General features: G+C 38.1%; 1 protein-coding gene across 3 annotated transcripts in view; it reads right to left on the bottom strand.

The window, feature by feature from the left end:
• Positions 1 to 24486, bottom strand: part of LOC124255131 (polypeptide N-acetylgalactosaminyltransferase 5-like) — a 392350-nt gene that overhangs the window by 144973 nt on the left and 222891 nt on the right. Inside the window, exon 1 of one of the 3 annotated variants that reach the window (XM_046688970.1) lies at positions 23511 to 23586. The exons of the other annotated variants lie outside the window; for them this stretch is intronic. The gene's annotated coding sequence lies outside the window, so the exon portion shown is untranslated. Of the gene's footprint in view, positions 1 to 23510; positions 23587 to 24486 lie in introns of those variants that run through there. 3 annotated transcript variants of the gene reach the window in all.

Below are 24486 nucleotides of genomic sequence, written 5' to 3'. Positions count from 1 at the left end.
CCCAGTTTTAGTAAGCTCCCAATATAGATCCAAGTTTCAGTTAGCTATCAGGTGATCCCAGTTTTAGTAAGCTCCCAATATAGATCCAAGTTTCAGTTAGCTATCAGGTGATCCCAGTTTTAGTAAGCTCCCAATATAGATCCCAGTTTCAGTTAGCTATCAGGTGATCCCAGTTTTAGTAAGCTCCCAATATAGATCCCAGTTTCAGTTAGCTATCAGGTGATCCCAGTTTTAGTAAGCTCCCAATATAGATCCCAGTTTCAGTTAGCTATCAGGTGATCCCAGTTTTAGTAAGCTCCCAATATAGATCCCAGTTTCAGTTAGCTATCAGGTGATCCCAGTTTTAGTAAGCTCCCAATATAGATCCCAGTTTCAGTTAGCTATCAGTTGATCCCAGTTTCAGTAAGCTCCCAATATAGATCCCAGTTTCAGTTAGCTATCAGGTGATCCCAGTTTTAGTAAGCTCCCAATATAGATCCCAGTTTCAGTTAGCTATCAGGTGATCCCAGTTTTAGTAAGCTCCCAATATAGATCCAAGTTTCAGTTAGCTATCAGGTGATCCCAGTTTTAGTAAGCTCCCAATATAGATCCCAGTTTCAGTTAGCTATCAGGTTATCCCAGTTTTAGTAAGCTCCCAATATAGATCCCAGTTTCAGTTAGCTATCAGGTGATCCCAGTTTTAGTAAGCTCCCAATATAGATCCCAGTTTCAGTTAGCTATCAGGTGATCCCAGTTTTAGTAAGCTCCCAATATAGATCCAAGTTTCAGTTAGCTATCAGGTGATCCCAGTTTTAGTAAGCTCCCAATATAGATCCAAGTTTCAGTTAGCTATCAGGTGATCCCAGTTTTAGTAAGCTCCAATATAGATCCCAGTTTCAGTTAGCTATCAGGTGATCCCAGTTTTAGTAAGCTCCCAATATAGATCCCAGTTTCAGTTAGCTATCAGTTGATCCCAGTTTCAGTAAGCTCCCAATATAGATACAAGTTTCAGTTAGCTATCAGGTGATCCCAGTTTTAGTAAGCTCCCAATATAGATCCCAGTTTCAGTTAGCTATCAGGTGATCCCAGTTTTAGTAAGCTCCCAATATAGATCCAAGTTTCAGTTAGCTATCAGGTGATCCCAGTTTTAGTAAGCTCCCAATATAGATCCCAGTTTCAGTTAGCTATCAGGTTATCCCAGTTTTAGTAAGCTCCCAATATAGATCCCAGTTTCAGTTAGCTATCAGGTGATCCCAGTTTTAGTAAGCTCCCAATATAGATCCCAGTTTCAGTTAGCTATCAGGTGATCCCAGTTTTAGTAAGCTCCCAATATAGATCCAAGTTTCAGTTAGCTATCAGGTGATCCCAGTTTTAGTAAGCTCCCAATATAGATCCAAGTTTCAGTTAGCTATCAGGTGATCCCAGTTTTAGTAAGCTCCCAATATAGATCCAAGTTTCAGTTAGCTATCAGGTGATCCCAGTTTTAGTAAGCTCCCAATATAGATCCCAGTTTCAGTTAGCTATCAGTTGATCCCAGTTTCAGTAAGCTCCCAATATAGATACAAGTTTCAGTTAGCTATCAGGTGATCCCAGTTTTAGTAAGCTCCCAATATAGATCCCAGTTTCAGTTAGCTATCAGGTGATCCCAGTTTTAGTAAGCTCCCAATATAGATCCAAGTTTCAGTTAGCTATCAGGTGATCCCAGTTTTAGTAAGCTCCCAATATAGATCCAAGTTTCAGTTAGCTATCAGGTGATCCCAGTTTTAGTAAGCTCCCAATATAGATCCCAGTTTCAGTTAGCTATCAGGTGATCCCAGTTTTAGTAAGCTCCCAATATAGATCCAAGTTTCAGTTAGCTATCAGGTGATCCCAGTTTTAGTAAGCTCCCAATATAGATCCCAGTTTCAGTTAGCTATTAGTTGATCCCAGTTTTAGTAAGCTCCCAATATAGATCCCAGTTTCAGTTAGCTATCAGGTGATCCCAGTTTTAGTAAGCTCCCAATATAGATCCCAGTTTCAGTTAGCTATTAGTTGATCCCAGTTTTAGTAAGCTCCCAATATAGATCCAAGTTTCAGTTAGCTATCAGTTGATCCCAGTTTTAGTAAGCTCCCAATATAGATCCAAGTTTCAGTTAGCTATTAGTTGATCCCAGTTTCAGTAAGCTCCCAATATAGATCCAAGTTTCAGTTAGCTATTAGTTGATCCCAGTTTCAGTAGGCTCCCAATATAGATCCCAGTTTCAGTTAGCTATTAGTTGATCCCAGTTTTAGTAAGCTCCCAATATAGATCCCAGTTTCAGTTAGCTATCAGGTGATCCCAGTTTTAGTAAGCTCCCAATATAGATCCAAGTTTCAGTTAGCTATCAGGTGATCCCAGTTTTAGTAAGCTCCCAATATAGATCCCAGTTTCAGTTAGCTATCAGGTGATCCCAGTTTTAGTAAGCTCCCAATATAGATCCCAGTTTCAGTTAGCTATCAGGTGATCCCAGTTTTAGTAAGCTCCAAATATAGATCCCAGTTTCAGTTAGCTATCAGGTGATCCCAGTTTCAGTAAGCTCCCAATATAGATCCCAGTTTCAGTTAGCTATCAGGTGATCCCAGTTTTAGTAAGCTCCCAATATAGATCCCAGTTTCAGTTAGCTATCAGGTGATCCCAGTTTTAGTAAGCTCCCAATATAGATCCCAGTTTCAGTTAGCTATCAGGTGATCCCAGTTTTAGTAAGCTCCCAATATAGATCCCAGTTTCAGTTAGCTATTAGTTGATCCCAGTTTTAGTAAGCTCCCAATATAGATCCAAGTTTCAGTTAGCTATCAGGTGATCCCAGTTTTAGTAAGCTCCCAATATAGATCCCAGTTTCAGTTAGCTATCAGGTGATCCCAGTTTTAGTAAGCTCCCAATATAGATCCCAGTTTCAGTTAGCTATGAGTTGATCCCAGTTTTAGTAAGCTCCCAATATAGATCCCAGTTTCAGTTAGCTATCAGGTGATCCCAGTTTTAGTAAGCTCTCAATATAGATCCCAGTTTCAGTTAGCTATCAGGTGATCCCAGTTTTAGTAAGCTCCCAATATAGATCCCGGTTTCAGGTAGCTATTAGTTGATCCCAGTTTTAGTAAGCTCCCAATATAGATCCAAGTTTCAGTTAGCTATCAGGTGATCCCAGTTTTAGTAAGCTCCCAATATAGATCCCAGTTTCAGTTAGCTATCAGGTGATCCCAGTTTTAGTAAGCTCCCAATATAGATCCTAGTTTCAGTTAGCTATCAGGTGATCCCAGTTTTAGTAAGCTCCCAATATAGATCCCAGTTTCAGTTAGCTATTAGTTGATCCCAGTTTTAGTAAGCTCCCAATATAGATCCCAGTTTCAGTTAGCTATCAGGTGATCCCAGTTTTAGTAAGCTCCCAATATAGATCCCAGTTTCAGTTAGCTATTAGTTGATCCCAGTTTTAGTAAGCTCCCAATATAGATCCCAGTTTCAGTTAGCTATCAGGTGATCCCAGTTTTAGTAAGCTCCCAATATAGATCCCAGTTTCAGTTAGCTATCAGGTGATCCCAGTTTTAGTAAGCTCCCAATATAGATCCCAGTTTCAGTTAGCTATCAGGTGATCCCAGTTTTAGTAAGCTCCCAATATAGATCCAAGTTTCAGTTAGCTATTAGTTGATCCCAGTTTTAGTAAGCTCCCAATATAGATCCAAGTTTCAGTTAGCTATCAGGTGATCCCAGTTTTAGTAAGCTCCCAATATAGATCCCAGTTTCAGTTAGCTATCAGGTGATCCCAGTTTTAGTAAGCTCCCAATATAGATCCCAGTTTCAGTTAGCTATCAGGTGATCCCAGTTTTAGTAAGCTCCCAATATAGATCCCAGTTTCAGTTAGCTATCAGGTGATCCCAGTTTAGTAAGCTCCCAATATAGATCCCAGTTTCAGTTAGCTATCAGGTGATCCCAGTTTCAGTAAGCTCCCAATATAGATCCCAGTTTCAGTTAGCTATCAGGTGATCCCAGTTTTAGTAAGCTCCCAATATAGATCCCAGTTTCAGTTAGCTATCAGGTGATCCCAGTTTTAGTAAGCTCCCAATATAGATCCCAGTTTCAGTTAGCTATCAGGTGATCCCAGTTTTAGTAAGCTCCCAATATAGATCCCAGTTTCAGTTAGCTATTAGTTGATCCCAGTTTTAGTAAGCTCCCAATATAGATCCCAGTTTCAGTTAGCTATCAGGTGATCCCAGTTTTAGTAAGCTCCCAATATAGATCCCAGTTTCAGTTAGCTATCAGGTGATCCCAGTTTTAGTAAGCTCCCAATATAGATCCCAGTTTCAGTTAGCTATCAGGTGATCCCAGTTTTAGTAAGCTCCCAATATAGATCCAAGTTTCAGTTAGCTATTAGTTGATCCCAGTTTTAGTAAGCTCCCAATATAGATCCAAGTTTCAGTTAGCTATCAGGTGATCCCAGTTTTAGTAAGCTCCCAATATAGATCCCAGTTTCAGTTAGCTATCAGGTGATCCCAGTTTTAGTAAGCTCCCAATATAGATCCCAGTTTCAGTTAGCTATCAGGTGATCCCAGTTTTAGTAAGCTCCCAATATAGATCCCAGTTTCAGTTAGCTATCAGGTGATCCCAGTTTTAGTAAGCTCCCAATATAGATCCCAGTTTCAGTTAGCTATCAGGTGATCCCAGTTTCAGTAAGCTCCCAATATAGATCCCAGTTTCAGTTAGCTATCAGGTGATCCCAGTTTTAGTAAGCTCCCAATATAGATCCCAGTTTCAGTTAGCTATCAGGTGATCCCAGTTTTAGTAAGCTCCCAATATAGATCCCAGTTTCAGTTAGCTATCAGGTGATCCCAGTTTTAGTAAGCTCCCAATATAGATCCCAGTTTCAGTTAGCTATCAGGTGATCCCAGTTTTAGTAAGCTCCCAATATAGATCCAAGTTTCAGTTAGCTATCAGGTGATCCCAGTTTTAGTAAGCTCCCAATATAGATCCAAGTTTCAGTTAGCTATCAGGTGATCCCAGTTTTAGTAAGCTCCCAATATAGATCCAAGTTTCAGTTAGCTATCAGGTGATCCCAGTTTTAGTAAGCTCCCAATATAGATCCAAGTTTCAGTTAGCTATCACTGAATGACTGACTGAGTTTAGTTTTGGGCCGCTTTCAGCAATATTCCAGAAATATCACAGGGGGGGACACCAGAAAATGGCTGAACACATTGTGCCCATGTGGGGAATCGAACCCGGGTCTTCTGCGTGACGAGCCAACGCTTTAACCACTAGGCTACCCCACCGCCCCCAGTTAGCTATCAGTTGATCCCAGTTTCAGTTAGCCCTCAGTTGATCCCAATTTCAGTTAGCTCCTATGGTTATGGCGACATTGTTCGTAATATGACCTGTACTTTGTGAATCTGAGGAAATAAAATATGATCTTCTTTGTTTCCATTAAAAAACAATTAAACCAGTTATCCTTTTAAAAGTATTGAATTATTAAACATCTATTCATGCCTGGCTGACAAATTCGTTTATCTTTAACAAAAACCCATCATCCCTTGAGAAATGGTCCCGAACAAACACTTCATTAACTTTTTCTGTTCATGAAAGATGAAAGTATCAGTCACCCAAGTTCCTGAACCAAATCAGGTCACAAGCACCTTCAGCATTCTGAAACATGAATACATGACATGATATCATGGATAACAACTTCTTTTTATTCTTTATGCGATGTTTCAGAGCTAATTCTTGCTTCTTTACTTACCCGATGGAGGAGTGAGTGGGTGAGTTTAGTTTTTACGCCACTTTTAGCAATATTCCATCAATATCACGGCGGGGGAAACACCAGAATTGGGCTTCACACATTGTGGGGAATTGAACCTGGGTCTTCGGCGTGACGAGTGAACGCCTTAACCACTAGGCTACCCTACCGTCCCCTGATAGAGGAACAAGAGTTAGCTCTGAGACACTGTTAAAAAAATATAAAGAAGTTGGTATCCATAATAACGTGTCATGTATTCATGTTTGACCAACTTTAAATGCCTTTCAAGAACTTCATTCTGAATCACTTGAAATATTTTGAAATATCATCAACAATTAAATAGTTTTCAACTAAATCTCAAATTGTTAAAAGACATGTAATCAGTCAGTTTACTCAATACAACCTGTAATGTAATTAACTTAAAGGAGAATACTAACGCATCCCCCAAGCAACGCAATACAACATCTTACTATTTAAAAGAACGACAGAAAAAAGCGGTTTACATTACTGTAGCGCTTGGTCTTAGGCAATATGGCCAACTTTAGTCACATATGACATCACAAGTGAAAAGGTCACGTGGTTGTAATTGTCAACGGAATATCCATAATGGCCGAAGCTGAGATAACAGAAAATATTTTCGCGATTAAGACATAAAGTAAACTACTTTTGCATTAAAAATTGGGATATGTGTTTCTGATGACTTTTCTTTCACTCAGTCGTTTATTGCAGTTTTCTAATTTAATAATCCCAGGACAGGGATAAGATTAATTAATGAACTTTAAACGAGAGTACACAAACAATAAAAACTCCTTAGAATCAGATTATGTAATGGTTCTTTGATCTTACTAACACGCAAAACCATCATGTTTTATTGATATAAAATAAACACTTCTGAACCCAAACACTCGACTGGCAATCAAAGAACAATAGGTTCGGACTTAATTAGATTTCATCGAAAGATTACATTTCTCTTTTATCAGACTTCAATCTACAGCCCGAGGCCGTGAAATCAGAACTGGTCCTCCAATTCAGCCATATCTGCATCATCTTCATCTGCCATAAAGGTATTTGATGAAGTAACGTGATGATCTTCATCTGCCATAAAGGTATTTGATGAAGTAACGTGATGATGCTTCTGGATAAAATGATTGAGTAAGTTTAGTTTTACGCTGCTTTTAGCAATATTCCAGCAATATCATGGTGGGGGACACCAGAAATGGGCTTCAGACATTGTGGGGAATGGAACCTGGGTCTTCGGCGTGACAAGCGAAGCTTTAACCACGAGGCTACCCCACCTCCCCTCATGGTTTTATATGACGACTTGTAAGAAGATTCTTAACATCAGTCGGTATCAGCCTATTATCAGGTGAGTGAGTATAGCGTTACGGGTTTTACGCTGCTTTCAGCAATATCAGCAACATCACAGCTAGGAATGCCAGATATGGGCTTCACACACTGTACCCATGTGGGGAATAGACCGATCCAGTCCCGGCCGATAAGCCCGGCCCACTTCGTTTTTGACGTTAGGGGGGACAACCACTGGCAAGTCACAATGGCGTCACTGCCTGCGAAACGTTACGTGATTGCGAACGTTGTTGATGAATTCTGCTTGTGATACTTTGGTATCCGCCGTTTGTGAATGTTATTTAAAGAGGCAAGTTATACGTATGTGATTTTTGATATATTTTAGCTGGCAGATTACAACTGGCGAGTGAAAATGAGTTACATGCCCGATGAAAAGCGTCTCGACTAGCTGCTGAGACTGTAGGAAGCGTAATTTCTTCGAATCAATTAATCTATCTGGCAATTCACCTCCGTCACAGATATTAGCAGGGGAAGGATAACTGAATTTTGTTGTTTGGGTTTATAATTTTTAAAACTCGTGAACACAACCACATGTTCATGTTGCAGATCTTTCGGTATCTATAAATGGATTATCAACACTGCGCTGGCGTGGCTGTTCAAATTTAGTTCAATAATCTGAAGGCATGGGTTTCTATCTTTTAATGAATTAAGAGAATGGTAAATAAAAAGCAGAAAATATTTCCCGTCTACTACTTCATGCACCTTATTTGTCTGTACAATTAATGTAAACAAATCAATCACAGCATAACCTATTTGATCTAATTTGGAAATCTGGAAAAGGTAATTGGGCTTGTAAACAATATGTTTCCATGGAGGTATCTGGACATACCCAGAAGCAAATATTCAACAGCTGATCTGCAGCAACTCTCAGTAAAGTTTCTCTTCAAAATCTGTACACCATGATAAAATGACACTGAATATAAGGAAATCATTTTTTTTAATCATCATTTCCATTTAATTTTTCTATATGTACTTTGTTGTGGAATCCTAACTTACATACAAACTTCCACAATACTTGACTTCATGAACTGCCAGCGTTTATGTGCAGGTATGTCACAGCACCAGAACACAAACAAGATCCAAGATACAGTCTGCACCTGTACACTAGCTGACCCATCTTCCAGAAATAGGAAACATGTGATGCAAAATTTTGGAACAGAGAATCCACAGTTATCCGAACAATTAACTAGCATTGAAATAGAATGGTACACAAAATGCAAATGTAGATCTATTGTTTTTTCATCAGAGATGTTTAACTGCTAACTACTAGTGTAAATAAGGTGCAAAGAATATATCCTATGTTCAAAGCCTTCTGTCAATACAATTACATATTGACATTATTGCTTCTTAATTAAACAATGATAATCTTTGATTTATTAGATCCGAGATTATATCCCTAGAGGACATAACACTGATTTTGATCTATTTCCTTTTCTGAGATACTTACTGGTGTCATAAAAATTATAGTAAAGTTGATTCAAAATTTGGTAAAAGTCATAACAAAGGTTTAGGAAAACAGACATGAAAATGTCCTGAAGCGTTCACCTCCTACAAACCAGTGTGCAATTTAATATGAAGCTCATTTTGCAAATAATCATCGACAAACCTTGAACAATTTGTCCAAATCCACCATCTTAATAAACACTAGCTTTGGCTCAGTCTTCAAATATTAGTAACCTCCTAAAAAACTTATGATTTATCAGAAGAATTACATCAAATATGGGTTATATATATGTTTCAATCTTTATTCCGTTACATGAAAAGCCACCTGAGATTTTTGTAAATTATTCTGTTCCAGGACTGGATAATGACTGACCAGGGTTTGATCAAAACGTAGCCTTTGCTTTTCAAATTTTCTGATGTTGAAATAACTTTAATGAGTTATGATACTAGCAATCACTTTCAGAATTATCTTATTAGTAAATGTAGTATTTAAAAAACACACCCAAAAGCAGGAGCCAAGTTAATACTAAGTGATTGTCCTGCCATGATATGTATGGTGTTTGTTTGCCTAGTTCTGCCTTAAAAATCTAAAAAATCTGATATGTCAATCAATTAAATAATTATTTATTATTGATTATTGATTATTGATTAGATTATTATTAATTTTATTACCGTCCCACGCTTACAAAAAAGCAAGATTCTTAAAACATACCTTGATATCATTTCCAGTGAATTAATCAAAATTACAGTTGTAATATTACTCCTAAAATGTACCATTATATGTGAATAATTTATGTGGCAACAAAACTTCAAATACTGCAGTAATGTACTCATAATTAAGATATACACTTTATTTCACTCGTCCAATACTCCAGAAAGTCACTATTCTTCTCACATAGTTTTCGTGATTCAATCAACATGGAGGAAGGTAATTCAGTTCAAAGTCCCATGCAACTCTTTATAAAAAATCTGAAATATTTAAAGCATGGTTTTATAGGCACTCATATGAACTAATTTTGATACTTGGATATTGCATGATAGGCAACTGCTGACACTGACAATATTTCCGTTTGAATAAAAAATATTACTCCTCGAATATTTTGCTCTGTTAACAAGATACTGTAGGCCTTCAGATTGTGCTCATGAAACTTAAAACATCCTAAAATGTGTGACAAATTTAAGAATATCTAAGAGCGAAGGGGACAATATCCGCCACATTGTTCTTTCATGTAACAAGTTTTGCTATTTCGGTTGACCCTAACCGAAATAAAGATTTGTTTACATTGTGTCACGGCTTTCGTCTCATTTGAGCTTTATGGCGTACCAACTCAATGCCTAGTAGTGACTAAAAACGTTAAGTAAAACAATTTTGTAGTTACAAGAATTGTCCGTGTTTATAACACTTGCAAAGTCTTAAACTGCTATTTGTTGTCATCAATTGGTAATGATTTTGCACATGTGCAAAAGTGTGGAAATTGCGTGCAAATTCTCATCAGCAGGCAGACGTAGGTTTCCTGAACGATGGTGCAGACATTTAACTGATCGTTAGGCCTATTGCGTTTCTTGATCCGCCTCCATTTTTGTTGTCTTGACCGTAATGGTTTTGTTAAGGTACACATCAAATCGCAGCAATATGTAATAAATATAGCGAGTGTAAGTGGCATAATTCGAAGCACATCGCCTCGGAGGCATCGTTTGACCCCGGAAATAAGTCTGACAAATCCACACTGCACGCCCGGCCTGCTGATTGGCCAAAATTGACGCATGCGCCAGTTTTGATTGACAGATTGGATCGGTCTATTGAACTTGGGTTTTCAGTGTGACAAGCGGACGCTTTAACCACTTGGCTATGCCTCTTGCAGGTAACTTGATGAAAGAACACCGCTGCCTCAGAAACCCCCACTATCAGCAGCAAATATCAAAGCTTGAATATTGTTATTTGTTCCCTTTTCCCATCAACATATTTTCCATAATAAATACACCAATTAGCGAAGAAATACAACCAAAAAAAGTGCAGATCCAACAAATAGCAACGGTGATATGAAATTCCACACAACAGACGGGAATCTCCTTAATCAAATTAAAATATAACGGAGGGAAATATCATCCAAGCAAGAAAGACAATATTAAGGACGTACAAGTGTATTGATTGCCGACACGTTCAGATGATCTTTCAATAAAGTTTCAGCCCTGCCACGGACACTTTGAGAACTTTACGTGAAGGTTAGAGGCACATATTCATTTCTGAAATTTCAGATTATAAGATAGCAATCAATATGAGACAGAAATATAGAGAAGCACATCGAGCTGCTACCATTTACAGAATTCCCTGATGAAATTCATAGCCAGAACATCAATAAATTGCTGATTGAAATAGACAATATACACTTTCTAAATATGAAACATTCTTCGGTTTGGTCGTTAAGTGCACACAGTTCTAAAAGAAAAAAGATAAATTCAATTTACTGATTTTTTCATTCAGTAATATCATGTATGTGCAAATAATAGAGGATATATATAGCAAGATATGTATAGCTTCCATGGCTACCGCTAGATTGGCTCCTGAATTATTCCTGAGCCCCTTATGGTGTCTTAGCAATGATAAACATTGAACAAATACATGGCAGTTGCCGAGATGTACTGCACTGGGATGTAAAGGGCAAGATTTATAGGGCAGCCATTCAAAAGATCTACAGCAATGAGGTCTAAAGGGCTGAGATCTGTAGGACTATTGCTTTTAGCAATATTCCAGCGATATCACGGCTGGGTACACCAGAAAAGGGCTTCACACATTTTACCCATGTGGGGAATAGAACCTGGGTCTTCAGCATGATGAGCAGATGCTTTAACCACTAGGCTACCCCACCGCCCCTTATCATCACCCACAGTGAGGTTGTACAAAGCGATCTTAGGGCTAAGGTGATCGTAACTTCCATACCACAACATAGACTTACGACTGTCATAACGCTACGGTTGTTTTGTAAAACAGCAACCTGGTCAATAGACCACTGTGCACACAATTTCCATTTTCAGCTCCCTGGGGAGTATACAACCTAAGCAGCATGTGAGGTGTCAGAAAGTTAACAGTCACATTACCGCCTGTCCTTCCACATACCTATTTATTGCTTGGTGAACACAGCCACATTCCTAACGAGACCCACATGGTGTTATATGGGATTCAGCGTCCAGCAGGACCTAAGCCTCGGACACCATCAGCTGTCACCCTCCAGCTGCTGTTGGGGAGGGGCAGTGTGGTAGCCTAATGGTTAAAGCGTTGGCTCGTCACGCCGAAGACCCGGGTTCGAATCCCCACATGGGTACAATGTGTGAAGCCCATTTCTGGTGTCCCCTGCCATGATGTTGCTGGAATATTGCTAAAAGCGGCGTAAAACCAAACTCAGTCAGTCAGTCAGCTGCTGTTGGTGAAAATTGTTGCCTAGCTTCGCCTGACGTGGCCTGTATGCCATGCATAGGACCATGTGCCACCACTCTATGCTGTACTGACCATCTAATACACACACAAGTACTTGAACCAACTTTTCAAGAGATTTCAGGTAAATCAAGATTTATCAAAACGGACAAAAGACACACTGAAGTTGGGCAAACACACAAGAAAAGAATGGTTGGTGATTATCTTTTTGCAGACATAGAGTTGTCAATCCTGTGCTCCCTATGAGACGAACACATCACTATGTTTGTTTGTTATTTTATGCCACACATAGTAAACTTCTGTCTATAGATACATGTACAGTCACAACCAGACAATCCAGTGATTAATACTGAGAGCCAACATCCAGGGTACAATGAAACCAAGTCTACAAGTCTGACTACCCAATCCAGTTAAAGTTAAAAGACTTTAAAAGCCATCATTAGACTTACATCAAGTCTCTGAAATAAGCATGTTTTACAGAAAATAGTTCTTAACATTTTCACAAAATATGATAAAAAAAGCCATGGGACTGTCTTCAAATCGTGGTTATCTAGATTTGCCACCTATTCTAGACTTGCAATGGCTACATTGGGTATATTCATTTCAGGGTTTGTGTGACAGACTAGACCATCGTAAGATATTTCGGATCTACTCCTGCAATCTCCATGAGTCATTACCATGTAAAAATACAGAGATGTACTTTACATGATAGTTTTATACAAACTTTAAGGAATAAATTTTATTACTGAAATAAAAACGAGAATCATCTCATAACAGACCTATAAAGACGTTTTTCCTCTCAGAAATTCAAATCACAAACTATGCAAGTTACCAAAATCGATTTATTAATGTGAAATGTAAATTCGTAAGTGGCAGTTTCAACAGCAAAAAGCACAACAACAAGCAAAGGACATCAGTCAGTTTTAGAATTTAGCACTTTTGCGATCCTGATTATTACAAAATTTCCATTCCGAAAACTAGTCTATCAGGGTAACCGCAAACATCACTTTCCCAACCTTAAGGGAAATCAAGATGTACTGCCAAACTTTTTGTCTCAACTTCCTGAACCATGGAACCCTAAAGAGTTCCGCCTCTTTTCTTGCCACGGGGGAAACCGGTAATGAAAATCAGTCTGCTAGTTACAACAGTAGCAGCTGAAGTGATCAGTGTTATGTCAACATGGTGTTAGGGTAATATACGTAAGTGCTGCCTTGTCAAAGAGAAGAGTGTTTATGCTCCACAACAGTTCATGGACAGAATATATGCATAAGTCTGCCTTCATCTGTGCATTTGCTAAAGTGATGAAGGGGATCATATTTACATGTTAATGTCGTCAATATCTGTTGCGTTGTAACCTCTGACTTGTACATTACATTGTCAATTACACAGAAAGTGCTGTTTATTATATTGAGGCTGAAGGGAAAAGCTTGTTAATTTCTACATGAGGACTGAATGACAGAAATAGATGTTCTCAATAAGAAGGGGTGTAATTTGATAAAGCTCATGTAGGAAATGTCAAAAGCTTCAGTAACCTTCTTCATAGACTGACATTTAATCCCAGAAAAAAGGTATCTTCTCTAAAAATATACATCTGAGAAAATTAAAATAGATTCAGTCAAAAAGGGGTCCAGGACAATTATTAAAATTCACAGCTGAAGCAATCTAGGCATGCCTGATCAGTGTGGACTTGAGCTGGGATCAAGACTATTGTCGAGGAGATATGACACTTAGTTCGATCATATTCTTGAATAAACGATCTCTGAGAGGGTGGACTGCCCTGCTTGTAGAAATCCTATAATATGATATAACAAGTGAAATAGACTCAATATATTGTACCCATGAGGGAATAGAACCAGAGTCTTTGGTGCCATGAGCATTAGCTTTAACCACTAGGCTCCCTAACCCTAATCCCACCTTCTCTCTCAGTCTCTCTCTATCTCTTTGTCTCGTCCCTTCCTTTCTGTCTGTCTGTCCGTCTCACACCCTCTCTCTCAGTATCTCTCTATCTCTTTCTCTCGTCCCTTTCTTTCTGTCTGTCTGTCCGTCTCTCTCTCTGTTTATCTGTCTCTCTTTTGCTCTCTCACTCTCTCTTTGTCTCTATCTCTTTCTCTCCCACTCTGGCTATCTGTCTCTCTCTCACTGTGTTTCCCTGTGTCTCTCTCTCTCTTTCTGTCTCTCGCTTGCTCTGTGTCTCTGTTATCTGTCTCTGTCTGATATCTCTCTGTCTCTGTTTATCTCAGTGTCTCAGTCACTCTATCTTTCTCACTTTCTCCTTTCCTTCCTCTGTCTTTCTCTCACTCCCTGTCTTTCTCTCTCTGTCTCTGTTCATCTCTCTCTCTCTCTCTGCATCTCTCTGCTTCAGCCTCACTCTTTGTCTCTCTGTCTGCCCACCCCTCTCTCTCTGCATCTCTAACTCTGAGTGTCTCAGTCTGTGTGTGTGTGTGTGTGTGTGTGTGTGTGTCTCTCTCTCTCCTCTATCTCTCTCCCTCCGTTATTCTCTCGCTCTCTTTCTATCTCTCTCCCTCGGTCTCTTCTTTCTTCTTCTTCTGTCCCTCTCTTTTTCTCTAGCACTATTTTGGTTTTACAACAATGCATCATACAGTATATGGATTAATATGTCATATTCTACAAAAAGATTGATGTATTGAAGGACTGGAGAGTTGCATTTAGCAAACATGCTGCATCTCTGTTTACATGCAGCTGGAAGATATTGCCTGTATGGCTTGTGGAACCGTCAAATTGGCTGTATAATTTTCATAAATTCTCCTGCAATAACACTAATGTCAGACTTCAATGGCACCAGGCTGTAAAATCTGACATATTTATACATGCTCTTTTAAAGACGACTACATCAGTCATTAATTCAGGTTTAACCGAATTTAGGGTCAAATTTTGTGTGATCATTATGTCCAGTATCTGTCCGAACAGTTTGAAGAAAGTCTGGAGTATTTGACTAATAGATCTACTCTGGATGGTCATTGCCGAGTCCCAATTATTTCTGAGACTGGCTATAGTATTAGGATCACTGTAACTGCTACTATAGGCTGCATGCACTTTTAGTATTTACTTTGCTTCATCAGACAGTGCTCTGGGCATACTTGACAAAGTGGTTGTCATGTTACAATCATTGTTCTTGTTCACTTGACAAAGTGGTTGTCATGTTACAATCATTGTTCTTGTTCACTTGACAAAGTGGTTGTCATGTTACAATCATTGTTCCTGTTCACTTGACAAAGTGGTTGTCATGTTACAATCATTGTTCCTGTTCACTTGACAAAGTGGTTGTCATGATACAATCATTGTTCCTGTTCACTTGACAAAGTGGTTGTCATGTTACAATCATTGTTCCTGTTCACTTGACAAAGTGGTTGTCATGTTACAATCATTGTTCCTGTTCACTTGACAAAGTGGTTGTCATGATACAATCATTGTTCCTGTTCACTTGACAAAGTGGTTGTCATGTTACAATCATTGTTCCTGTTCACTTGACAAAGTGGTTGTCATGTTACAATCATTGTTCCTGTTCACTTGACAAAGTGGTTGTCATGATACAATCATTGTTCCTGTTCACTTGACAAAGTGGTTGTCATGTTACAATCATTGTTCCTGTTCACTTGACAAAGTGGTTGTCATGTTACAATCATTGTTCCTTTTCACACTGACAAAGTGGTTGTCATGTTACAATCATTGTTCCTGTTCATTGAATCATTGTTCCTGTTCACTTGACAAAGTGGTTGTCATGATACAATCATTGTTCCTGTTCACTTGACAAAGTGGTTGTCATGTTACAATCATTGTTCCTGTTCACTTGACAAAGTGGTTGTCATGTTACAATCATTGTTCCTGTTCACTTGACAAAGTGGTTGTCATGATACAATCATTGTTCCTGTTCACTTGACAAAGTGGTTGTCATGTTACAATCATTGTTCCTGTTCACTTGACAAAGTGGTTGTCATGTTACAATCATTGTTCCTGTTCACTTGACAAAGTGGATGTCATGTTACAATCATTGTTCCTGTTCACTTGACAAAGTGGTTGTCATGTTACAATCATTGTTCCTGTTCACTTGACAAAGTGGATGTCATCTTACAATCATTGTTCCTGTTCACTTGACAAAGTGGTTGTCATGTTACAATCATTGTTCCTGTTCACTTACAGCTACAGCAGTCAGTGTTTATTTTGCTTTCTGAAAGTGCCCCAGGCCTACTTGAAGAAGTGATAGTGATGTCTAAAGACATTATTTTGAACTACAAGTGTATGACAAACAAGAAAACTGAAATATGCTATCTGACTATGAAAGAATGAGTGAGTGAGTGAGTATGATGATTATACGCTGCTTTTTGCATTATTCCAGCAATATCACGGTGGGGGGACACCAGAAATGGGCTTCACACATTGTACCCATGTGGGGATTTCGGCGTGACGAGCGAACGCTTTAACCACTAGGCTACCCAACCGCCCCAGACTATGAAAGATCTTCAAGAGATGGAAAAGAAAGGAGATTCTGTTGTTTCATGAGAAGAGCATCTGCTCAAAAAGCAGATCCTGTCCCTCGCTACATCACACCAATGTTAAAAGATGTTACTTAATGTTACTGTGGCTGAATTTCGGTGGAAGGTGATTAAAACAAGGACTGGTATATTCAGAGCCAGTGTACTCAGTTTTTCGTGTGGCATTCATGTGAAAATGGTCACATCATAGCGAACCATCTTAAATCATGTTACCTATTGTTACTGTGGCTGATGCTCAGATGTAAAGGAGGGAAAAAAGGACTGGTATATTCAGAGCCAGTATACTCTGTTTTGTGGTATTCATGTTCATCTGGTAAACTCATGCTGAACAATGTTAAAAGATGTTACTTATTGTTACTGCGGCTGATGCTTGTCAGTAAGGAATAAAAACAAGGAATGGTATTGTCATGTAGAGAATATTCTGTCTTGTGTGTGGTATTCATGTTAATCTGGTAAAATCAAACTACCAAACAAGGTTAACAATATTTCTACCAAACAAGGTTAAAAAATGTTACTTTTGTTACTGTGGCTGATGTTTGAAAACAAGGAATGGTGTTGTCATGTAGAGAATATTCTGTCTTGTGTGTGGTATTCATGTTAATCTGGTAAAATCAAACTACCAAACAAGGTTAACAATATTTCTACCAAACAAGGTTAAAAAATGTTACTTTTTGTTACTGTGGCTGATGTTTGAAAACAAGGAATGGTGTTGTCATGTAGAGAATATTCTGTCTTGTGTGTGGTATTCATGCTAATCTGGTTAAATCAAACTACCAAACAAGGTTAACAATATTTCTACCAAACAAGGTTAACAAATGTTACTTTTTGTTACTGTGGCTGATGTTTGAAAACAAGGAATGGTCTGGTCAGTTAATATGGCACCAGTAAGGACCTCAGCGTCAGACAGACACGTACAGACACAGACTGATGTACAGACACAGTCATAGTGCTCTGTGAGTGCAATAATCTCGACGTCTTCATAATTCCCTTTCCAAATAACCATCACATTATTTCAACAAATCATGATTCTGCAAGCTGGAACCATACATATTTTAGTGCAAGACTCAGACGATATCAAGATGGCAGTAAGACCATTTTTCGGAACCTACAGAACGGTGGCGCCATAAGATCCATGGCACCATGACCCCAGCGGTCCATCAATCGGTCCATTAATGAATTGTCTGTAACTTTCCTTTTCAATTTTCTCATGGGTCTAGTTCTTCTCCAAATCTTATCCAATTTATCCGAGACGTTATGTATTTCTAGGAGCGGGGATACAACTGCAATACTGCAGACTGCGGCACAAAGCCATTCTCACTGGAGGGTAGTTTGGTCAAAAAGCATTCTGATTCACTCCGAGCCTTGAGACGAACCAACGAGGGGAGAAAATGAAGTCAGCGATGTTGCGAGACTCTTTAGTTTCAAATGGTGAAACACTAAAGAAAAATCGACTGGGTTACGAAGTCTTTTGGGAACTAAGAGCTATGTCACTGTGACCTTCTGAAGCATTTCTGGACAAGCATTAAGGGGTGAGGGAAGCCAAGATGGAGTTTTATGTTAAATATAATAAGATCAATGCACTTGCAATGTGCATGCATGTGTGTGTGCATGCACGTGTGGGCTGCTTATACTAGTCGGAACCACTGATGGTTTTATTGGAAAATCCCACTTATATAGATATTACGCTGCAGTAAAACATGGATACCCCACTCAGATGCATCACACTGACTCCAACAACTCTTGATTTATCCCCTTAAAGCTGACTGCTACTGCAACACAAGTCTCATATTTTAATAAGGGCAGGGGATCAACAACAGTATTATTTCAGGGAACTATCTGTCACAGTCACTTGTGTAGGAACAGAGGATATGGACTAACACCTTCCATTCACTATATTGCATCTCGATCAACATTGGTGGAGGTTCTTTTGCCGGAGGGTGGTGGTGAGTGAGTGAGTGAGTGAGTGAGTGAGTGAGTGAGTGAGTGAGTGAGTGGGTGAGTGGTGAGTGAGAGTGAGTGAGTGAGTGAGTGAGTGAGTGAGTGAGTGAGTGAGTGGGTTGGGTGGGTGAGTGAGTGAGTGAGTGAGTGAGTGAGTGAGTGAGTGAGTGAGTGAGTGAGTGAGTGAGTGAGTGAGTGAGTGGTTTACTAAGAGTAAACCATTTCTATCACAGTAAGCGTAAGGAGGAAGGCCCACACATGGTGTGATAGCCGAGTGTGATATCAGAAACAACAGTGAAGCCATTCCCTCATATGTCAGCTAAATTATTGCTGGATTACTGGTAGAAAGATAAAATCTCTATTTACCAATAAATGATAAAATACAATTATTTAGCCTCGAGGAACGGTGGAATTAAACAACCGTAAACAGATAAGCAGATCCTCTCATGACTTACGAGTGCCAAAGGGCGCTAGCGTTTGGCCAAGTAGGGAAAGTGGTCATTCATCTTACCCAAGATTCAGTTCTATTCCCATTGGTGAAAGTCAAACCTGTTCCCTCAATCATGTCACCATTTCTATTTTCAGAAACGTTTCTTACAATGACTTCACATAGAAACATTTTGATAATAATACTATTTCTTACTCGCCTAATCCCATAATACCTTAAATTTAAAATAAGAAATATTTGTTGTTATCTCTACACCTTACATATAAAAATCGTAAATTTTCAATTATTAAATTACATACAAAGTAAAAAAGAACTGAAGCAAGATATTGCATTCTATTAGGCCACCGAACTTCTGAAACATTTATTACCAAGAAATGCAAGACAGATCAAATTCACAGAAATTTAATTTCAACCACACTAATCATAATTTATATTTACGATTAAGGTATATCAGTTTTTGTGGCCTAAAAATCCTGTTTAACCAAGAAATACAAGATAGATCAAATTCACAAAATTCATTTTCCACTACGCTAATCAAAAATTATATTTCTGATGAAGTTGTATCCATTCTTACTGACTAATAATATCATCTAAAGACATAAAATTTAGCGAAATAATTCCTTTCTCACAGCATGTGACATATTACAATCGACAACATGATCTCCAAGATTAAATCTAACGCAGCATATGATATTGATATCCTACTTCACTCACACGTAACACCAATATCTCAGTTGATTACGAATCTCAGACATCGAAGTAATCCGCCATGATAACTATAACAAATTACCCACAATTCCTCCACGCAGACACTGTCGTACATTTGCAAATGACCTGTTCTTATCAGAACTGTTGAAATGGGAGAATGGAAATCCTTGGATATCGTGACATATCTCCCTACGACCCCGTCAATTAGCAAGGCACGTAATTACGTCACTTCATTGCGTTTCATTTTCGTGAGCATTGCAGATCGGGACCAATAAAAAGCCAACTCGATCTTTATCAATCTCTGCGCCTCATAAAGATCACACTCATGTCCAGTACGAGCAATACACGCCTGTCAGGCTGACTCTCGAATCCGAAGAGCTCCTGCACTGCCACATGCATTAATTGGCCCGTCAAATTGACCTTCTAAAATTGAATCAAATGCACTCACTCTCCATTTAATTCTTACAATGCCCGAGGTAGAAATCTGTCACATAGCTATCTCGGGGTCGGCATGGCGCTTCCTGTAGTGTGTCGTCTGTGACTAACATTTTGAAGACGTCATTCTAAAGATAACTTTCTTTTTTAATAAAAGCAAAATTGATTTACTTCAGGCTCAGATCACACGAGAATAATCCTAATAATCAATATGTGTGTCTTGATAATGAAATGAATCATTTTGATCTTGAGAATACAAAAAAGACCGAAACTTATTTTTAATAACACACTAAAAAGATGATATACTATGTGAATTTCAAGTGAATGTTCCTGTAGGAATTATATGTTGTTTATCACAGTTACCCTTGACGATCCGGGTTAGAATTGATCTTCAGCAACCTGTGCTCGTCGTAAGAGGCAAGTAACAGGATCGGGTGGTCAGGCTCGCTGACTTGGTTGACACATGTCATCATATCCCAATTACATAGATCAGTTGTCTTGGTGTTGAACACTGGATTGTCTGGTCCAGACTCCATTATTCACAAACTGCCACCATATCGCTGGAATATTGCTGAGTGTGGTGTTAAACAACAAACAAACATATTTTATCACGGTTCTTAAAGATCTCATCACTGGATCATTGCCAAACCTCTCAGCAAACACATTTCTAATAACATCAAGATCGTTTAATTTATATTTTATCGGAAGAATAGGTCTGATGGATTTTGCAAAAGTAATTAACTTAAGGCAGTGCTTGGTGAAAATATGTTCCTAGGAAAACAGTTTATTTAACTCTTGTCAAGGATATGATGATGATCAACTTGTTTTATCACATCTGTAGCACTTTCTTGGCACAAATTTTAACATTCAATCATGTACACAGACTCTGCAACAACTACTTTCCTATGAACTGCTTTTATTACAAACTGCTTCACTGCAAAACTGCAAAAAAAGTGATGTAGACGATTACTTATTGTTATTTCCTTTTTATTTTTGGGGCTTTTTGAGTTTTGATGTTGTGGCTGTAAAATGGCTTGCACACTTGAAGTGAGATTCTGTTATTCTGACATTTTCTAAAATGAAATTGTGTGTATTAACAGATTTTCTGCTTATTAACCCAATGAAAACCCAGATTAGAATTGGTCTTCAGGAAAACATGCTTGTTGCAAGAAGTCACTGAAAGTATTGGGTGGTCATGCTTGTTGACCCACTACGTATCCTTGACATTCATGATGTCAATCACCAGATTATCTGGTCAAATTTGATAATTTACAGTCCTCTTGGATATTGCTGGAATACTTCTGAGAACAGAGTTAACAAAAACAATAATTTCAGATCAGCAAATTATGAGTGACGTCACCGTGTACCTGGATTAATTTCCCTGCAGTTATTCCCCAAATGTGGAATTTCTAGGCTCATGAGCTTTCCATCCCAAAGAAGTTTCTCTGTAAACCTTCATTGTTTTCTGATCATTTATTATCGAATTGTCAAAAGTCACTTTTAATCTCCTGTGAGATTTATATAATTCACAAGTACATTCAATTTCCTTTTTTCACTATAACCAAACCCCACTGATATATAAATGGTTAAGCATTAAAGTACTTAAATCTTAATTTTATTCTAATTCTAAAACTAAAGGCCCATTTCATCTTATCTAAATATTACATAAATGGATAAACTCTTAAGAACTTAAATCTTTATCTAATTCTAAAACTAAAGACCCATTTCATCTTACATAAATATTACATAAATGGATAAAATCTAAAGTACTTAAATCATAATTTTAATCTAATTCTAAAACTAAAGACCCATTTCATCTTACATAAATATTATATAAATGGATAAAATCTAAAGTACTTAAATCTTAATTTTAATCTAATTCTAAAACTAAAGACCCATTTCATCTTACATAAATATTATATAAATGGATAAACTCTAAAGTACTTAAATCATAATTTTAATCTAATTGTAAAACTAAAGACCCATTTCATCTTACATAAATATTATATAAATGGATAAACTCTTAAGTACTTAAATCATAATTTTAATCTAATTGTAAAACTAAAGACCCATTTCATCTTACATAAATATTATATAAATGGATAAACTCTTAAGTACTTAAATCTTAATCTTAAAACTAATTCTAAAACTAAAGACCCATTTCATCATTGAAAAAAATGGTTTCAAGTCCATTAAATAACCTCTTATGAGACAAGCATGTATATTTCAACATGGAACACATGACGTCAATTAAATGGATCTCATTGCAAGACATGTTTCCCTGCTGTTATCAGCTGTGTGGTGTAATGTGTTTATTTCACAAACATCACCAGCTACCAAACGAGTGCCTGATGATGCTAAACATCTGTTAGTTCAAATTAGCGAAAGGAACGTTAACAGCCAACATCATACCCCTGTGATTTATTATCAACGTCTTTGATCAAAACCCACGTAAAACATGTAAATTTCAATGTTTATTTCCTGAAATCTGTTCATTTCAAAGGTAATTTCAGAAAAAATAAATTAAAAACACATATCTCCAGTTTGGGCAACTCTCTACCTGAGACACGAATCTAAAATTTAATGTTTTTAAAGTAATTGCTTGTGGTTAACAGGAATTAACTGAGAATATTTGGGTTAATTATGTCAGGACCATGTTTATCTCACTATGGTGCCTGATAAAGAGATAATGTACTTGAAGAGGGAAATGAGCTATTTCACGATATTAACCTGCTATTATTTCTCTTTAACTATAAAGAGAAGTTCTCCAAAGAACGGTCTATGGCATAATGATGCAATTAAAAGAGGAACTTATGGTGCACTGATGACTTACTTTCTTTACAGACCACCGCCATATAGCTGGAATATTGCTGAGTGTGGCATAAAACAACAAACAAGCTTACAAACATACAAACAATGAAACTACTGTCTTGGAGGTGGGGGGAGAGGGGAGGGGGAAGTGGGGGAGGTGGGGGTAGGGGGTGGTTTGTGTGTACCCACAGAAACACTAAGGAGCATGTCATGGGTGAGTGAGTGAGTTTAGTTTTACGCCACACTCAGCAATATTCCAGCTATATGGCGGTGGTCTGTAATTAATCGAGTCTGGACCAGACTATCCAGTGATCAACAGCATGAACATCAATCTACGCGGTTGGGATACGATGACATGTGTCAACCAAGTCAGTGAGTCTGACCACCCGATCCCATTAGTCGCCTCTTACGACAAGCATGGGTTACTGAAGATCAATTCTAACCCGGACCTTCACGGATAGCATGTCATGAAATAAGCAGAAATACTGTCTTTTGTCAAGACATAATTCAGGATAAAGCTATCTATCTGTCTTATTTCTTTACATAAACTTGTTCAGAATCTGCCTGAACGTAATCTAACAATCCTTATCTCTTCAAAAGGAACAAAAGGATACCATCTTGGCATACAATATATATCTGCTTGTACTGGAATCCTGCAGATCCCAATATCATGGAGTACTACCATCACACTGGAATAAATTACTTACCACTAATACTGCAAGTTATCCTGATATATTCTGTTTCCACTGACTGCACTTTATACCGACCACAGAGGTTTGCCACGATTCAGTTTGTGACGTCACACTCCCACTTCCACCTGCCTTATCAGTAGTACAGTCGCTGTTGGTTGACCACCATACTTTAACTGCTGTATATTTGTGATAAACGCTCACAGCAAATTAATGATTTTTTGCCAAATTAGTTTTAGACTTCATTTCATCTGACAGGAGAATGTTACACTGATTAAAATGAATTATCATAAGTAGTATCATTAATGTATACTACTCAATATTTGATAAGAATATTTCATAGTGTGATGTGCACATGATTCAGTTCCATGGAATACTATTTGTGTGACAACTTATCTGAACACTCACATTCAGACCCAATCTAGATACTTTCAATCTTTATAAAGCCAGTTGAGAATTATATTTCCTGGAGCAAACAAATACGTGTCATTAAGGTTTTTTCTTGTTATCAAGAGTATTAGTGAATGCTTATAAACACTCTTTCTCTGTCATGCAGTTTGATGTGTGTTAAAACCATTATACAAGATAAGCGGTTAATTTCAATTTTACTGAAATGTGCAAAATGATTTTGATACATCAATAACTTGAATTTCGTAAACAGCACTTCCTGTGAGATTTCAGGCAAGTTTGTAAAACAGGTGTGGAGGTTACTTTATCTGACAGCTGCACGTTTGGCTCTATCCAGTGAGGCCCTTATCAGCAAGCAACTTGAGGAACAGGTTGTACTGGCTGATAGTTGGCAACCTCTGCAAAACTCATTGACCTGGTCAGTTGATGATGTGTCAAGCCCCGTCACTATACATGTAAATCTAGAGGGGATCATTGACCTGGTCAGTTGATGATGTGTCAAGCCTCGTCACTATATACATGTAAATCTAGAGCCGACCATTGACCTGGTCAGTTCATGACGTGTCAAGCCTTGTCACTATACATG

This window comes from Haliotis rubra, unplaced genomic scaffold (genome assembly GCF_003918875.1).
Source record: "Haliotis rubra isolate DU_JTF1 unplaced genomic scaffold, ASM391887v1 Scf594, whole genome shotgun sequence".
Classification (NCBI taxonomy): Eukaryota; Metazoa; Mollusca; class Gastropoda; order Lepetellida; family Haliotidae; genus Haliotis; species Haliotis rubra.
This window is presented reverse-complemented; position numbering and strand designations above follow the sequence as displayed.